The sequence below is a fragment of the Psammomys obesus genome, unplaced genomic scaffold (genome assembly GCF_907164565.1).
Source record: "Psammomys obesus unplaced genomic scaffold, mPsaObe1.curated_primary_1811, whole genome shotgun sequence".
In the NCBI taxonomy this organism is placed as follows: Eukaryota; Metazoa; Chordata; class Mammalia; order Rodentia; family Muridae; genus Psammomys; species Psammomys obesus.
Genome location: NW_026596415.1, coordinates 5,019,683 through 5,038,094, shown reverse-complemented (window position 1 = coordinate 5,038,094; position 18,412 = coordinate 5,019,683). Strand labels below are relative to the sequence as shown.

The 18,412-nt window shown below is 41.0% G+C and overlaps 1 protein-coding gene across 1 annotated transcript in view; it reads right to left on the bottom strand.

Annotated features, from left to right (window-relative positions):
* The window catches only part of Grin2a (glutamate ionotropic receptor NMDA type subunit 2A), a 413,092-nt gene that overhangs the window by 21,492 nt on the left and 373,188 nt on the right, over positions 1 to 18,412 (bottom strand). The gene's annotated exons all lie outside the window — the stretch shown is intronic.

The following is an 18,412-nucleotide window of genomic DNA, read 5'->3' as shown; positions in this document are numbered from 1 at the left end:
GGGGTACATATTAAAATCTTGTTTCCAAAAACTTATAAAATGGGTAAATGACAAAAATAAACAGGTGGTTCAATTTTTATATTTTAATGTTGCTATTTTTCAGTGGAATTCAAAGTTAAGAAATCCTGACACAACATGTAAAAATGATACATTGAGTCATAACCCATAGTCACATGCATGAAACTAAACCTTTGGGATAGTAATATGACATTATATACAGATTGCTGGAGATATCTGTGGTCAATAACTCTTCAGATTCATCTAAGAGTTCATTGAAAATATCTTTTCAATTGCATAACAGTGTTCCTCTTATACAAATAATGAATTAAAATGTTAAACATCAGAAAAAGATGGGGGTAGGGAAAAGGGGCTCTAGAGGGTATAGTATGGCACAGTGCTATGGGAAAATAGAGGGACTAGTGAGAGGAGAGATTAAGGATGCTTGAAAAAGCCACAGTAAAACACTATATTAACATCTATGTAAATACATATTTTTAATGAAGTTATGCCACTTGGGGTGATAATGCTCCTCCACCAAGAGACATGAACGAGCCAACAAAAACCCCAGTTCCAGGTCTGGGAAACCTATCTGGGAGTTATAGGTCAATGTAGTTCAAGTTACTTCCCCAAACAATACAGACCACTGTTGTTCTCCTTAGTTGATTCCTAGAACTTGAAGATTAGACCCTCTTTGCTGAAGACATCACACTTTGGACCCGGGGCTTGGAGGAACCAATCTGGAACTGACTCCCACCCTGAAGACTAGATTGAATGGTACCTCAAGTACTATGCAAGTTGCCAAGAGAGAAAAGCAATCAATAGTCCTACTCAGTAGAAAAGCCTATGACTCACAACAATTACCATCCCAGCAATATATCTCCAAGGGAGCAATAGTGTCATTCATATCTTGGGATAACCAATAGCTATCAAGTTGGACTTTGAGCCTGCTCAAATAGGAGGAGATTCATGCTTGATGCTGGAATCCTAACAAACTATCCATGGCTGGTGAGGACATGTACCCAAGAGGAGAATTGTTACTTTCCTAAACTAGTATAAGTCTCAATTGCTTTCTAAATACCTACCCTTATATCCATAGATAATCGTAACTCTCACTCATCATAGGCACTTCTTTTTGCAGCAAATGGAGATGATTACAGAAAGCTACAGCTGGTCAAAATGCAGAGAATGACTGACTATAAGGTGCATGACCCCAGTTGATACATCAAAATATAATCCCTGAACCTAAGGCTCAGAGAACATCAGAAAAGGAAGGCAGAAAGATTATAAGAGCCAGACAGCTAGAGTATGTGTTACAATATGTTGTCTTCCATATATGACAGGATAACTATATCCCTGTAATCTCAAAAGGTAATATTACTAGTTGACATTCCAGTATAGATTGGGGAAATCTCACAAGGCCCCTACCCTAGATAAAGAACTTCACGCAATTAACAGCTGTTAAAAGGGGGAGAACGGTGTCCAGGGATGAGCTCCTGATAAGATTATCCAATCCCAAGTGTCATCCATAAGCATATATGTGTTGAAACATATGTATATATATATATATATATATATATATATATATATATACATATCTCAAAACTAAACGGATTCAGTAGTTTATATTTATACACTGTAGCAATCATAAAAAAATATCATGAACTTGAGAGGAAGATGGGGAGACATAGGAAGAGTTGGAGGGAGAAGAAGACATGCAGTTTCATGTGTAAAACTTTCAAGTTATTTTTTAATTTAAAAAAAATAACACAAAAGGAAAGAAAAATAGGGTAAAGATCTGGCTCAGTGGTGGAGCACTTGGTTAGCATGAGTGAAGCTTTGTGTTCAACCTCCACTATCAGAAAACAAACAAACAAAAGCCAGTAATGTTTCCAGAGTTAAGGATGACTGTGTCATTTCACCCAAAATAAAAACAATTGTTACTATCAGATGATATACACACATACAAATGTTTAAAATCAGTGAACATAGAAATATCTGAGTATGCATGTAACTAATAATTAAAGAAATGTTCTCCATGGAACAGGACACAGTAGGCAATATACTGAATTATTACAATATAAAGAATTATGTGAAGGTCATAGATGTGTGTAGTTTTTCACATCTTTCTGTCCATCTCTCTCCCATTGTCTTTTCAAATGAGAGTGTTTCAACAGTGTAGGGTAGAGGGATTGGAGTCCACCATTTCCCATCCCATCAAGTTTGGATTAGGCTGAGATACTGTTTTTGACTTACCAAAGAGCCATTTACCATGTTCCATTTCCTCTTTGATGGGTCTCCTGACACTTGACTTTCCCTAGTTTAAGTGATTTGCCACTTATCAGTTCATGCTTAATGCTGCTGACTTTGTTGAAATCCTGTTATCTGCCAAACTTATAACAAATATGAGATTCTGAAAATGAAAGGGACCATCTGGAAATTTTCAGGAGAACTCACACAGATGCAAATTTCAGGAGCTTCGTCACTGAGCAAGAGTCAATGACCCTCCTGGATATTTATGGATTTTTATCTGTTTCTTAAGTAAGTACTATTCCATTATTATTCCAAGTATGTCTCTGGTTAAAATTATGGGAAGGATAATCAAGTCTAATTTTCATGATACCATCTGGTCATAGGCCAATGAAGAAGCCATTAAGGCCTTTATTGCTAATCTGTGCTCAGAACAGACAAAGCTCTTCTTTAAAAGTACTGTGTTTCTGAATAGAATAGTTTTCCCTGCATACAACTTTTGGATCATAGGAAAGTCAAAGTAACTCAGTGGATAGGACATTAAAATTATCATTTATCAACATCCTCTTTGAGTAGCTAGCTGGAGCTAGCTAGAGCCAAAGTTGTTGTTTATATGTAAATGAGTTTACGAGCATGCACACACCATCCATATTGACCATGGACAATAATGAGATCTACATGAGAAAATCAGGCTCAGTCTCCATACTCAATAAATGGCTTTGGGTCACAGTTCTTGGGCGGATTCTAGTGAAACCACATCCACACATGTCAGAAATCTGAGCAGCTGTGGCATTTCTCAAAATCTGCTCTAGACATCAGTCAATCAATGGCTTAGCCTCCACCTGAATGTGGAGCTTCAGCCTGTATTATTTTTAACACCATTATTATAGCTCATAAAGGACAGCAAAATCTTTGATAGCAGTAAAGATTCTCACACCTATTCTACTCCTTTCTGAATGAAAAAACACAGCATTGAAGATTTATGCTTCTATTTGAGCTCTACCCTCTCCCTTCTATGTTCTTTAATATGGTTGCTATGATGCTTAGAGGACCAATGCCATCATTCCTCATGTTTTTTACTGTCATCTAGCTCTCAGTGTAAGTCAATTTGAGAATCCGTGAGAGAAGGAGGATGGAGAAAACACAGGGCCAAGATTTGGCATCACAGACCCGAGTTGAGTGATCTGCTGCATTTGCCAACTGTTGTTCCAAAAAGTAACTTTGAAGTATTGGGTATTTGAACCAGCATAGAGAGAAAGAAAGAAAGAAAGAAAGAAAGAAAGAAAGAAAGAAAGAAAGAAAGAAAGAAAGAAAGACACCTCTCAGGAGAGTGAAAATTATATGGTTGAGTCTAATACAGTACATTTGGACCCCAAAACACCAAAATCCATGCCACTCAACACTGTGGACTTTGTGTTCAGTCCAGGGTCTCAAGCCTCTAAACTATATTCCTCACCCTCATTTTGATTTTTTGTTTCGAGTCAGTGTCTCAATAGGTTGCCCAAACTGACTTTGAGTGTCCTCTGACAGGCCTTGGAGTTTGTGATATCCTTTCCTGTCCAGCTCCAAAGCGTTTTTGTAAGTAAAGGCAACAGAACATCAGTGTTTAATGATCATTATACCCCACCACCAAGTTTCAAAGCTGCTGTTATTCTTTATTAAATGAATAACTAGAAGAGAAAATGAAAGGGTGAGTGAATGAACTAGTGGATAAATAAAAACTGAGTGCTTTGCCATTAGCATCTAGTCCTTGGTAACTTGATTTAAAAGTTCACGGTTCACACAGTTCAGCCAAAACTCTGACTCCAGCCTTTGAAGTCTGGATTTGATTTAGCGAGCAACAATAACTTTTTAGAATGCTGGGGATTACGCATTGCCTAGGATCTCTGCGGGGAACAAGCAATTCTCGCAACCAAAATGGGCCTTTGTGAACCTGGAAGAGACAGCTCTGCATGCCTGTATCGGGGCCGAACATCTGACTTCTCTTAATTGCATTCTGTCCTTGTTTCATTCCTTCTCATCTCTTGCTTCTGGGTCTTGAGTTTTCCCAAAACTGCTAGGCTTGAATGATCTTAAAAATTAGACTGGGTCTATTTCCAAGGTGCTGGGGTCTGAGGCATGAACAAACCTCTTTTACAGTGAAAAAGAAAAAAAAAAAACCACAGAATGAGAATATAGGTTCCTTTCTCACCCTCAACCTCTGCTGCTAAATTAGTGCTTGTAATACATGCCACTACATCAGTGCAAGGAGAAGGGGACTGGGCCTGGGGTCTACTGGTCTGTGTTCAAATTACACTTCCAACCATTTCCAAGCAAAACAACTTGCCCTGTAAGACAGGAGTGCCCTGTGAGGGTAAAAGCAGCCACATATCACAGGGCTGTTGAAGCAGAGACCCTGGGAACCTTTGCAGCAGGCACCACCCTCAGCTCTGCTGCTTGAAGCACCGTATTTAGCCCTCCTGTTACTTCTGTGTGAAGACTCAGCAGATGGTGCAGATAAGGCTTAGATGATTTTGTGGCACAGTGATGCCCCTGCGACTGCTAGTCACTGTTAACCCACCAGATACGAAGGATCAAGGAAAGCTATTTCAGTGTGGAGAAGAGGCTCGTGCATTTTCTGCACCTCTTTGCCCTCTAGTCAGGCCTCACTCCGTCCTTATTTTGCACATATCTCCTTAAATAGGCTGAGACTGCAGGTTGCTATAGGGTGGTGCTGAGTCATCTGAAGACATAGGGACTATGTCAGGAAGAACTGCTGGCAGTGGCAGCCAGAGGGACACAGATCACATCTCACAAGCAAGAGTGAATGAGACCATGGTCTATGGAGGAGCCAGGATGGGGTTGGGCCCCAACACAGCTAATTCCTTGTTTGGACAAACCAAGCCTCGTTTGAGGATGCCCAGGCTAAAAATTACATAAAGTAGCCATTCAGCAAAATTTTCTCCAGTCTCTCCTCCCCTATTGCTTCCTCTCTTTGCTCTCTTTCCCTTTCCATATCTTTCTTTTTCTATTCCTTCTCCCCTCTGTTCTCTTTTGCCCCCACCTTCTCCCCTTCCTATTTACTTTCTGTTTCCCCATCATGAGTCTGGGCTCCCCCACATTTCCCGGCTTCTTTGGCCCTTCTTTCTGGCCTCACTTCCTTTAACAGAGCTGATTGTTCACCCTCCATTGCTAAGCTCTCTTGTAAGTTACTTTAGTGTGGAGAAGAGGTTCTTGGATTCTCTCAGTGCCTCATCCTCCATGTATGCACATATCTCCTTAAATGATGAGGCTTTAGACCACCCAGACCAGGGCTTATCAAACATCTTCTGTAAAAGGCTGGAGACTTAAGTATGTGCCACTCTTCTGGGCACAATTTCCATTGAAGCCATTCAGTCTTGTGATTTCAGTATGATGACTGCCACAGATAAACTAATGCACAGATGTGCCTGCCATCCAGAACTTCATTTTTACAGACCAACAGCAAGACATGACCATAGGCACGTCCTAATCTTATCACAGCCCAGGGGAAGCATGAATTTCAGCATTGTGTTCCTAATGTCTGCTTGCACAGATCTAAGCCTCCTGACGCCTCTCCTTTAGGCTCTTAATTAAGGAGATTGCACCCTGTGCCCCAGAGTGCAGCCTTGCTTCTCTGAACATGGAAGGACACACGAGCTCTGACTTACATGGCTTCCAGTTGTGTAGGAACTCTCAGATCCCCGTCTAAAGTTAGAGAATTTGGAAAATAAATCTTGGTTGATACAATATCTGAAATGCGTGCATATGTGCCTGCACACACACAGAAATTATGAAGGAAACATTCATGTGTTTTTATTCTTAGGGACTGCAGGGACGAATTCAGCAGAGAACACAGTGGGAGTTCGACCCAGTTTAGCAGAAAGTCTGTCTAAAATGAAGCTGCAGATATCACTCCCAGTTCTCATTCTGATGATGCCATTACAGAGAACAAAACCAGACGTCAGTGAGGTAAAAATAGAAGTCGAAGGTAAAGTACAGTAGCTTGATCCCATGGGCTCTTCCTTGGGACAGACACTGGGGTCAGGGGAGGTTGTGGGAGATTTGCATGGAAGGCATGAAGTGAAAGGAATAAGACTGATTCATAAAAATGGAAGAGGAAGAAGGGGAGAGGCAGCAGGAGGAAAGCGCCTGCATATGCCTGAGTCAGTGTGGGCCTATTGTCCCATTATTGATGCCTAGCTTGAGAAGAGCCAGGCAGGCCCTCTCTCCACACGCCTCTTCTGTCTGTTCACACTATGCCATGGGTGAGAGTGGAGTAAAGGGTCTGAGGAACGGCACTCCTCTTTCTACAAGTGGCTTCATGACCCTAAAATGGGCTGCTGACTGTTGCTAACGCCTTAGCCCCTGCTTTCATCACAGACATCAAGTCTTCCTCCAAAGTAACAAGGCAAGGGGTCACTACATGGCATCCCTACCCTGTGTTTTGTTTGTCCTAGAAGGCAGGAAATTCTGGTTTTAGTCTAAACTCCACCACTCAACCACACAATGCTAGGTGAAGCCACACCTGGCCTTTCTGGGTACTAGGGCTCCAGGTATGAGGCATATTTCAACAAGTGACAAGCCATCTCAGTTCTAAAAGCCAAGGAATGCTTCCAAGGCATGCTTCAGTTCGCTGCTTCTGTGCATCAAGAGAATTGCCTTGGAAAGACAATATAAACCAGGGATATTTGACATTATTGTACACAAATAAAACAATGGAAGAATGCTCCCATCTTACAGTGAAAACAGGGATCCCAAAAGACTGTGAGTTTGGAGTATGGTCTATAGGTTACCTCCTCACATCTCTGTCCTTACAGGTACTTGCTGTGTTTCGAATATAAGATGTTCATAAGCTCACATACTTGAAACCTGGTCCCTGGCTGGTAACTCCATTGTGGGTGGTTGTAGATCCTACAACCTAGGTGGGGCCTAGGTGAAGAAAGTAGGCTAGTTTATACTTATTTAACATCTAACCAATTTCAAAACAATTATGACTTAAAGATAAGAAAACCAAGACTCAGAGAAATTAATTGCCTCAAGGATGTATAACTCAGAGGGTTTCAGCTAAGCCCTGCTTCTGCCTTCAGTTGGTTCTGCTACCTGGGACACTCAGAGGAGAGCAAGCTACCACACATCCTCACCCCATGGAGACACCACCACCAGGCCTTTCCTACCATGATGTACTGTCTCCTTCATACCACAAGCCAAAATAAAGCTTTCTTCCCTAAAGTAGCTTGTTTGATATTGGATAAGAACTATGAAGAACATGGGCATTTAATTTCTTTCCTTGAAGAAAACACTTATTGATCAGAGAAAATATCTGATATCTGATATACATCTATCTGCAACACTACCAATTCACTGAGTGGTTAAATTAAGCACCTGATGTGCAGAGATGGTTTGTGAGTTCAGGGGGAGGAAGAGAATCATAGGAAACATGGCAATAAATGTTGTCCACCCTCAAGGGATTCAGAATCAGATGTCTTCACAGGGCCAGAGAGCATGAAAAGGTCCCAAGTAAGAACATATAGAGTATATACCAGGCACCAAGCTAGATCTTCTGAGATCATTCTGGTGTGTGTGTGTGTGTGTGTGTGTGTGTGTGTGTGTGTTTCCTTTTTCTTTGCTTGCACTGTTAAGTCCCATAGGATGCTGTGAACTTGGAGCTCAGTAAGCCGAGGGGAAAGGTACCTGCCTTAAGGGAATCTCTGGGGAACAGAAGGCTGAATGATAGGATGCATTCAAATCTAGAACCAGAGTCAGAAGAGGGTAAGAGGAACTTTGTCTTTCAAGGAGACAGCAGCAAAGAGTCTATGCTTGCCTAAAAATCCAAATGACAGTATTTCAGGTTCTTCAGCAGCAATTGGGGTTAGAGGATATTCAGGGACTGCGTTAGCCCACATGTACATGCCTTTCCCAGCCAGCGAAAGGCAACAGCCTGAAAAGACCTCTGTGCATTCCTCAGAGTGGAGGCATGTGTGGCCATTACCAGCCACACTGCAGGCTGTCCACTTCACCCAAGAAAATTAAGTCTGGACATTGGATGGAGGCAGTGTGGACAATATTAGGAGCTCATCCAGTGGCCCAGAGCAGTTTATGAAAATCCTAATTAGCTAAAAAAGAACATCTCCAGTTACAGGAACACTCTGCACTCCAGCTGTCAGTAGGGAATCCCTCACTGTCAAGAGCACCCCCCTCCCATGTCCTTCAAAGGAAGAATGAGGATGTCAACAATGACCCACCTAGAGGCAGGGAGTGCTCCTTTCAGTCCACTCCCCTCTACTGTTACCTTCCTTCAAGATTTGTGAGCATCAGATACTGGGATAATGTTTCCCAAAACTCTGCAGCTGAATTGCAGTAGGGCTTCTTACTAATGCAGAACATACCCGTGGTCCCCCCAATTCATGTACAATATGGATGAACCTTTAAAATAATTACCACAAAACTGCCAGACAAAAGTATGGATGTTCAGTGCCTCCATCTAACTGAAATTTTATATATATATAAATATATATATATATGTACATATATATATACTTATATACGTATATATACATACATATATATATATATATTCAACATTAATAGATGTCAACTGCTATACGTCCTTAGACACAGTATGACAAAGATCATGAGCTAACTTTAAACCTGGGAAAGTCCCAGAAAAAAATCCATTGATTTAGTCACCATGTTTATATATTAAATTGTATTGTGTGTTTGTGTGTATTTATATTTGAATGTTCACATCTGTGTGGTTTCATGTGTGTGTGAGGAGGTACATGCACATTTGTGAGTACATGTGTGAAGGTCAGAATTCAACCTTAGTGCTCTTCAGGTGCCATTTACATTGCATTTTGAGATGAGATTTCTCATTGAAACCTGAAGATCACCATTTAAGCTATGGTAGGTTATCATTGAACCACAGAGCTCTGCATCTCTCCACCCCACAGCCGGGGTCACAGTGTAGGCTGCCGTGGCTGGCTTTTCACATGTGTGATAGGGATTAAATTCAGATTTTTATGCCTACTCACCAAGCACTTTACTGACCGAACCATCCCCCAGCTCCTATTTAGACAAATACATAAACAACAGAAATATGTTGCATCTTCTAAGTATTTCACATAAAAATGATTTTATGTACATAAATATGGAATAATACAATGGAATACACCACATAAAAACCTATGTTGACATATTAATATAATTACTCATATTTTTATTTTCATTTGTTCAATGGACTCTGTGAACTGGGGACAAATTAACACACTACTTCTGAATTTAAATTGAAATCCATAAGTCTGAAAATGCAAACAAGTATAGAAAAAGATTAAATGTTTCTTGAAAAAATACCATGAAATAATGTGACCTAGAAACCTATGGTCAGGATGTCTTATTTTTATTTATGTGTATGTGTGTCTTTGTGTGGCTATGTGTACATAGTTGTGTGTGCCAACAGTAGCCAGAAGAGGGCTTCAGAGTCATTGGAACTAGCATTACCAGTAGCGAGCCACAGACTGTGGGTGCTGGGAACTGAACTCATTTCCTCTGAAAGAGCAGCATTAACCCCTGAGTAATCCCTCCAGCATAGCCAAGATGTTTTTAAAGAAAAGATAGATCATAATGGGACAAATAAACTTGGTTGAGTTTTTAAATCTATAAAAATCTACACAAGGTGTTGGCCATAGTATCGCTACTTGGGAGATGATTTAAAAATGCTGAATCTCAGGCCTTCTCAAATAAGATCTTTAGTCTAAACAAGATTCCTGGGTGATTCTTTCTGAATGAACCTCATTTTCCTATACTGCAAAGGCATAGATAAGATCCACTCCAGAACATTCTATATAGTTATCAGGCTATATATGATGTACTTGGCAGCATGATGCTGGAAGTTCACTAGGCCGAAATGACTAGGGGCTTGAATGACAGCTTTCTTCCATGGTATAAGCTCCATTTTCTTATAAGTAACATATACTCTCACTGCCTCAGTGCCTGTTTTCTCCATGATTGCACTGAGAACGGAACCCAAGGTCTTGTACATTCTAATAAGTATGCTCCTGCTGTGCTGCACCCTAAGCCCCTCCTTTCTTAGTCTCCTTTAAACTTGCCATCTTCTTGCCTTGGCATCCTCAGTGCTGAGACTGCGAGTGTGTGTCATTATGCCTCACCTCTCAAAGTCTTTCTAACTGGCTTCTGTATACCCCAGGATTTCAACTTCTATAATATTTATCCCTCTAAATCTCAGAATCATGATGGCAATCACAAAACTCATGAGCTGTATAACACTAAAAGGTCCCTTGTTTACCTCCGCTTTGAAGCTAGAAACACCATTCTTAATGCTCCAGGCTCACTGAGACTTTATGCTCAAATACGTCATCTTTCATGGACATAGCAAATGCTACAGAAACTTACTAGTTGCTGGGTCAGTTCATCACTGAGGCTTCTATGAACTCTAGTCTGTTCTACTCTTTCTCTAAAATCTCACTTCTCTGTGTTTCTTTATGAATTATTCTCTCTAAATACCATTCATTCTCATTAAAATCTAGTGTTTCATAGATGCTTGATGAATCTTTTATCTACCCAAGATATCTAATAAGGTGCAGCCCTGTGTAATCTATATATTTTACATAAATATTCATAGATTATTATAAATATGTTTCTATTTTAAATTTAAGTATTTTAAAAGTATACATAGCCACCTGTGAGTGCCTTGCAGAAAATAAGAGAAGACAATTATACTCTTGACTATCCCTCAGTGAAGGTGCAGTATTGTCACTGATGGCAGATTTGTAGCCCTTTTCCCTAGGGAGGTGACTGGTAGATTTTACATAAGAGGTCTTCCTAAAATCAAACACTTCATTCAGGGGTTATATTTACACAGCCCATTAGGAAATTTTTTTATACTTTTGACACTCATTAGACTCATAATCGTCCACTGGAGCTACTCTATAACAAGAGATAAACACTCCATTCTAAGGGGTGAATAATAATTAGGTACTGCTTGGCACTGTGCTCTTTACAGGTCTAATTTTAGAGCATAATTAATCCTGCTGAAACCGCATAAGATAAGTGAAATATTTATGCAGCTGTGTTAATTCATGTATTTACTCCTAGAGAGACATTCAGAATTGGACATGGCTTTCCGGGAAGATTATCTTAAGATGCCCCCTGGAGCAACGTCATTTGCTCTCCCATGTCTCTGCTTCCAGATGGCCTCTGAAGATGAAACTAAAAAGACACATTTCCCAATGCCGTCAGTGTGACTGGGAAAGCAATGAGCCAGAATATAAAATATCTTTAAGAACCTAATGCTCTATATGTAATCATCTTGAAATGCTGCAGAGAAGATGGTTCCTATTCAACACGTAAAGGTTGTTTCTGGAATGTAACTTAACTGTGTTATTGCCAATATATCACAGAAAATCATACACAGATGATGGTGGATAAGGAAAAAGAGATTGTTGATAAGGAGAAAAATGGTGATAATGGTGGTGCTATAAATGAAGGTGGTGAACATAATGATGGCAGTGGTGATGTTGAGAACCAATGGCCCATGATGTTGGTGTTTCTTTACTAATTCTGAAGGTGATAGTGATGATGGTGGCTATGGGAATGATGATGGAGGTAGTGGTGACGATAATTATTTGTATGCTGATGACGCTGTTGGTGGAATAGTGGTGGTGACAATAATGAGGTGAAAGTGTTGGTGTTATGATGCTGATACTGATGTAATTAGAATTATGACAGTGATGATGGTGGTGGCGGTGAGAGTCTTGATGCTAGCAGTGTCTTGGTGGTGGTGAAGAAGGTAAGGGGAGGAATGGTGGTAACAGTTGCAGAGATAATGATGAGGACATTGGTGGTTGGCGATGCTGACGGTGTTTTTGTTGAAGGTGGTAATGATGACAGTGTTAAAGAAGAATATTTTGATTTTGGTGATTGTGATGATTATTATAAAAGTGATAGTGATGATGATTATAAGGATGATAGAGAGGAGGGAGCAGCAGCTTTTATTTTTTAATCATCATTATGCTGCAGGTTTTGCATGAAGCTAAGATCTTTACATGTATCCTTTCGTTTTACTTTCCATTCTATGTAAATATACTTGTACCTATACACAAATGAGTAACTGAGGAAAAGAGAGAAATTTTCACAGAAGTATTTGTAATAAGAGCAAACAAAGACTTAGTTCAGATATGTGCTGAATCACTTCTTCCCAGAGTGCCCATTAAGTCCAATCAATCAATTTTGTCAGACTCCTTAGGGAAAAAAAAAAAAAAAAACATGGGAGTTTTGCCTAACAATTCTTTCTAGATTCAATTCCCTGAAATAGTGGTATCATCACTTATTGACAAGGGAAATCACAAGTCCTCTGAACCTAAGTTTCCATCTTTGTAAAATAGGCATGAATGGGTTGTTCTGAAAATAAACTAAAGAATATACATAGCGCATTAAAGCGTGTTGACTGACATACCCTGTTTTCTAAAGATGTTAGCTGTTTCCTAACAGATGCTGTAAGAGTGACAACAGTGAACAGAGATAGCATTAAAACTCCCTCATTTGACAGATACCTATCACATTTGAGCACTTCCTGTCAAATGAAATATACCATGACACCAAGCGTTCATCATATATGTATTTATGTACTCAAACCTTCATTGACCAATTGCTTGTTATGTGCAGGGTTCTCTGGGGTTTGTGCTGGAAACAAAGACCCCATTTGTTGACTATGAAGAGGGGTGGAAAATTGCCACCAACATTCCAGTGTTTTCACACAGATAATTCCTTTGTCCCTTCTCTTCTCATAAAGAAATATATGTCCAATATGTGGGGTTTAGAGTTCACCATCCGACTTATTTTGGATAGGAGAATGTTAGAAGACAGAAACCACACATGTCCGTTTACAGCTAACTCTTTCATCTATGCCTTTGAAAAGAACTTCTTCCAGCAGACCAGCAACAGATTGCCTGAGACCCGTAACCAGCATGCACATGGCAGAGGTCAGATACTTGACTCACTGATTTGTGACAGGAATCATATCTACCAAAACTCATCCAAGCTCAAATCCAGGCTTGTCCACTCTGTCTGTACTTCCCTCAGAAGAGTAAAGCATATTGTTGAATGCCTCTGAGATTTCACAGCAATAACTGACCAACGTAGCCACAAATCACAGTCACACAGCACAGTACATGACCAGTGATCCAAGGAAGAAACCAATGCCCTATAGGGAATCCTGAGCATCAGTTGTCCTTCTTTGAGAGGTAAATATAAAACACATTTAGAATGTTCGATGGCCCTGTAAAAAGTAGGGATTTAATTCGGTGAGCTGAGAAAGACGGAAACCTACAAAGAATTCTAAACTCCGTTCCAACCCGCACTGACCAGTACAGAAGCAAGGCCATCTTTGCTCTCGTCTCCACAGAGCACAGCCCAGTCTTCAGTGTTTCTGACCCTGCCTCCATCCACGTTGAGTGGGCCTTCTGCCCCGTGCACTTAGTTTCGTGTGTCACACCAAGCAACTCTGGCAGTAGCCTGTGCTCCATGCTGACATCACACACCCTGTCTTCGTGTCAGACACCCACACTGAAACTGTGGCTCACAAGCAGTATAAAATATCCGGGGGTGACTCTAACCAAGCATGTGAAAGACTTGTATGACAGAGACTTCAAGTCTCTGAAGAAAGAAATTGAAGAAGATCTCAGAAGATGGAAAGATCTCCCATGCTCATGGCTTGGCAGGATTAACATAGTAAAAATGACCATCTTACCACAAGGAATCTACAGATTCAATGCACTTCCTATCAAAATTCCAACACAATTCTTTACAGACCTGGAAAGAGAAATTCTCAACTTCATATGGAAAAATAAAAAAATCCATCAGAATGGCTAAGATGAATAACTCAAGTGACAACACATGCTGGAGAGGTTGTGGAGAAAGGGGAACCCTGCTCCACTGCTGGTGGGAATGTAAACTTGTAAACTTGTAAACTCTGGAAATCAATCTGGCGCTTTCTCAGACAACTAGGAATAGCGCTTCCTCAAGATCCAGCCATACCACTCCTAGGCATATATCCAAAAGAGGCTCAAGTACACAATAAGGACATTTGCTCAACCATGTTTGTAGCAGCTTTATCTGTAATAGACAGAAGCTGGAAACATCCCAGATGCCCCTCAGTTGAGGAATGGATACAGAAATCATAGTATATCTACACAATGGAATATTATTCAGTGATTAAAAAAAAAAAAGGAAATCATTAAATTTACAGGTAAATGGTGGGAACTGGAAAAAAAATCATCTTGAGTGAGCTATCCCAGAAGCAGAAAGACACACAGGGTATATACTCACTCCTAAGTAGCTATTAGACATATAATATAGGATAAACATACTAAAATCTGTACACCTAAGGAAGCTAATCCAGAAGGAGGACTCTGGCGAAGATGCTCAATCCCCATTCAGAAAGGCAAAGAGGATGGACATTGGAGGAGGGAGAAAACAGGAAACAGGACAGGAGCCTACCACAGGGGGCCTCTAAAATGCTCTACCCTGAAGGGTATTGAGGCAGATGTTGAGACTCATAGCCAAACTTTGGGCAGAGTGCAGGGAATCTTATGAAAGAAGTGGGAGATAGTAAGACCTGGAGAGGACAGGAGCTCCACAAGGACAGTGACAGATCCTAAAATTCTGGGCACAGGGGTCTTTTCTCAGACTGATACTCCAGCCAAGGCCCACTCATGGAGATGAACTGGAACCCCTGCACAAAGGTAGTCTATGGCAGTTCAGTATCCAAGTGGGTTCCATAGTAATGGTGACAGGGACTGTCTCTGACAGGAACTGATTGGCCTGCTCTTTGATCACCTCCCCCTGAGGAGGGAACAGCCTTACCAGGCCACAGAAGAGGACAATGCAGCCACTCCTGATGAGACTTCACAGACTAGGATGAGAGGATAGGGGAGGAGGACCTCCCTTATCAGTGGACTAGGAGAGGGACACAGGTGGGGAAGAGGGAGGGTGGGATTGGGAGGGTAGGAGGAATGGACGTACAGGGGGGATACAAAGTCAATGAACTATAATTAATAAAAATAAAAATAATAAAAAATTCCAGAATAACTTTTGAAAAATCTGTACAATAAAAGAACTTCAGGAAGTTATCACCATCCTGATTTCAGGCTATACTACAGAGCAATAGTAATACAAACTGCATGGTATTGGCATAAAAACAGAAAGTTTGATCAATGGAATCGAATCAAAGCCCAGAAAGACAGACACCTGTTTATTTTTACAAAGAAGCCAAAACCAAAAAAAAAAAAAAAAAACAAGAAAGAAAGTATCTTCCACTCATGGGGCTCATCTAACTGATGTCTACACGTAGAAGAACACAAATAGACCGACATTAACCACAAAACTCCAGTTCAAGTGGATCCAAAAACCTCACCATAAAACTGGATACACTAAATATTATCAAAAAGATAGTGGGAAATTGCCTTGAACTCATTGGTACAGAGACAACATCCTGAACAGAACACCAACAGTTAAGTCACTAAGATCAACAGTAAATGAGACTTCATGAAACTGAAAAGCAAGGCAAAGGACATTGTCAATAGGACAAAACAGCAGTCTTCAGAATAAGAAAAGATCTTCCTCAACCCTACATCCAAAAGAGGGATAATACCTAAAATAAATAAAGAACTCAAGAAATTAAACATTAAGAAACGAAATAACCCAATTTTAAAATGAGGTACAGAGCTAAAAGAGAATTCTCAACAGAGGAATCTCTAATGGCTGAGAAGCACTTAAAGAAATGTTCAAAGTTCTTAGTCATCAGAGAATGCAAGTCAAAATTTTTCTGAGTTTCCATCTTACACCCATCAGAATGTCCAAGACCAAAAACTCAGTGACAGCTCATGCTGATGAGGATGTGAAGAGAGGAACCCTCCTCCATTGCTGGTGGTTATGCAAACTTGTACAACCACTGTGAACTCAATCTGAGGTTTCTCAGAAAATTGGGAATACGTCTACCTTAAAACCCAGATATAGCACTCCTGGGCATATATCCAAAAGATGCTCCACCATACTGAAAGGACACTTTCTCAGCTATGTTCATAGCAGATTTATTTGTAATAGCTGGAAACTGGAAACAACCTAGATATCCTTCAACTAAAGAATGGATAAAGAAAAATATGATACATTTACACAATGGAATACTACTCAGCTATTAAAAACAAAAACAACATTCAATTTGCAGGCAAATGGATGTAACTAGAAAAAGATCATCCTGAGTGAGGTAACCCAGATCCAGAAAGACACACATGGTATATACTTGCTTATAAGTGGACGTTAGCTATATAGTACAAGATAACCACTGACCCAAAGAAGCCAAGGAGGGACCAAGGTTGAGGATGCTTGAATCTCACTCATAAGAGGAAATAAAATAGGCACCTGACATAAATGGAAGGAGAAAACTGGAAGGGAGAAGGGGTGGGGATCACATATGGGAAAAGCAGGGTGGGGAGGGAGGACTGGGAAAGAGAATAGAAATCTGTGGGGGTCATCTCTGGGAGAGCAGAGACTCCTTGGAGGCTACAAGGTTGACCTTAGCTCAGACTTCTAGCAGTGGGGAATATGGAGACTGAAATTGTCACTTCCTGTATCCAGGTGGGACTTCTAGTGGAGAGAGGAGGACACCAACCCACCCGTAAAATCTTTGGACCAAAATTTGTCTTACCTACAAGAAATGTAGAGATAAAGATGGAGCAGAGTTGAGGGAAAGAAAAACCAATGATTGGCCCAATTTGGGACCCAACTCATGGCAGGAGCCAACATTGACACTATTAATGATTCTCTGCTATGCTTGTAGACAGGTGCCTAGCATAACCGTGCTCTGAGAGGCTTCATCCAGCAGCTGATGAAAACAGATGCAGAGAACCACAGCCAAACAATAGGCACAGAATCCTGCTGAAGAGGAGGAGTAAGGAATGTAGAGCCAGAGGGACCAATGGCACCACAAGAAAACCTACAGAGTAAATTAACCTGGTCCCATGGTGGCTCCCAGAGACTGAACCACCAACCAAAGAGTGTGCACAGGCTGGACCTAGACACATTCGTAGCAGATGTGCAGCCTCCTACTCTCCTAATGTGTGAGAGTAGAGGTTTTCTCTGACTGTTGCCTGCCTTTGGATCTCTTTCCACTACCTGGGCTGTCTTGTCCTGGGGGAGGATGTGCTTAGTTCTACTACAATTTCAGGTGTCAGGGCAGGTTGGTACCTCTTGTGGGCCTCCCCCTTCTCTGAGAAGGAGAGGGATGAATGGGGGGGGGGTGGCATGAGGGTGAAGAGGAAGAGAGGAGGGAGGAAGCTAGGATCAGGCTGTAAAGTGATCAGATAAACAAACAAGCAATGTCTCACAAGACAGGACATTTAAAGCCATCTCATCATGCTTAGAGATATGGTGAGGTTACCAGCTGCTGTGGTTTAGATGTAAAATGCACACAACAGGTTCATATATTTCAACCCTGGGTCCCTATCTGGTGGCACCATTCAGGTTGTGGGTCTTTTAGGAGGTGGAACTTTGCTGCATGACATGAGTAACTGCAGCAAGCCTGGATGTATTAGAGCCACATTCAACTTGTGACTCACTCTCCGCTTCTTATGAGTAGATGCAATGTGACCAGCCTCGCAATCCTGCTACCGTGATGGGCCTTGAGATTCTTATAGTGTGATATTTGATTGCAGCAGTGAGAAAAGCTATAGAGACACCAGTTATGAAGTGGAGAAGGGCAGACAGGAGGAAATACAATGCAACCCCACATAGCCCATTTGGAAGGACGGATAAAAACTGTCCCAGTCCCATCAGACTTTAAACCCTGTGAGAAGAGGGACTGATGTTAGCTTGCATGGCAGAGGAGTGGGATACTAGTGGAAACCACAGGATTCTTCCTTTGCTAGAGACTTCTTCATTTCTCCACATGATACTGAGAACCAACATGTGAGTGGAGCCTGACTTGCTCTGCCATTACTGCTAATATCTTCTTTAATCCAAACCCCACAAGGAATGCTTCTACAATTTGGGATGTGAGGACCAGATGTCAGGACTTAGATTCTGTGTTGCTTAATTCTATTAACTTGACACAACCTAGAATCAACTAGAGAACTGTCTTGATCAGGTTGTCTGG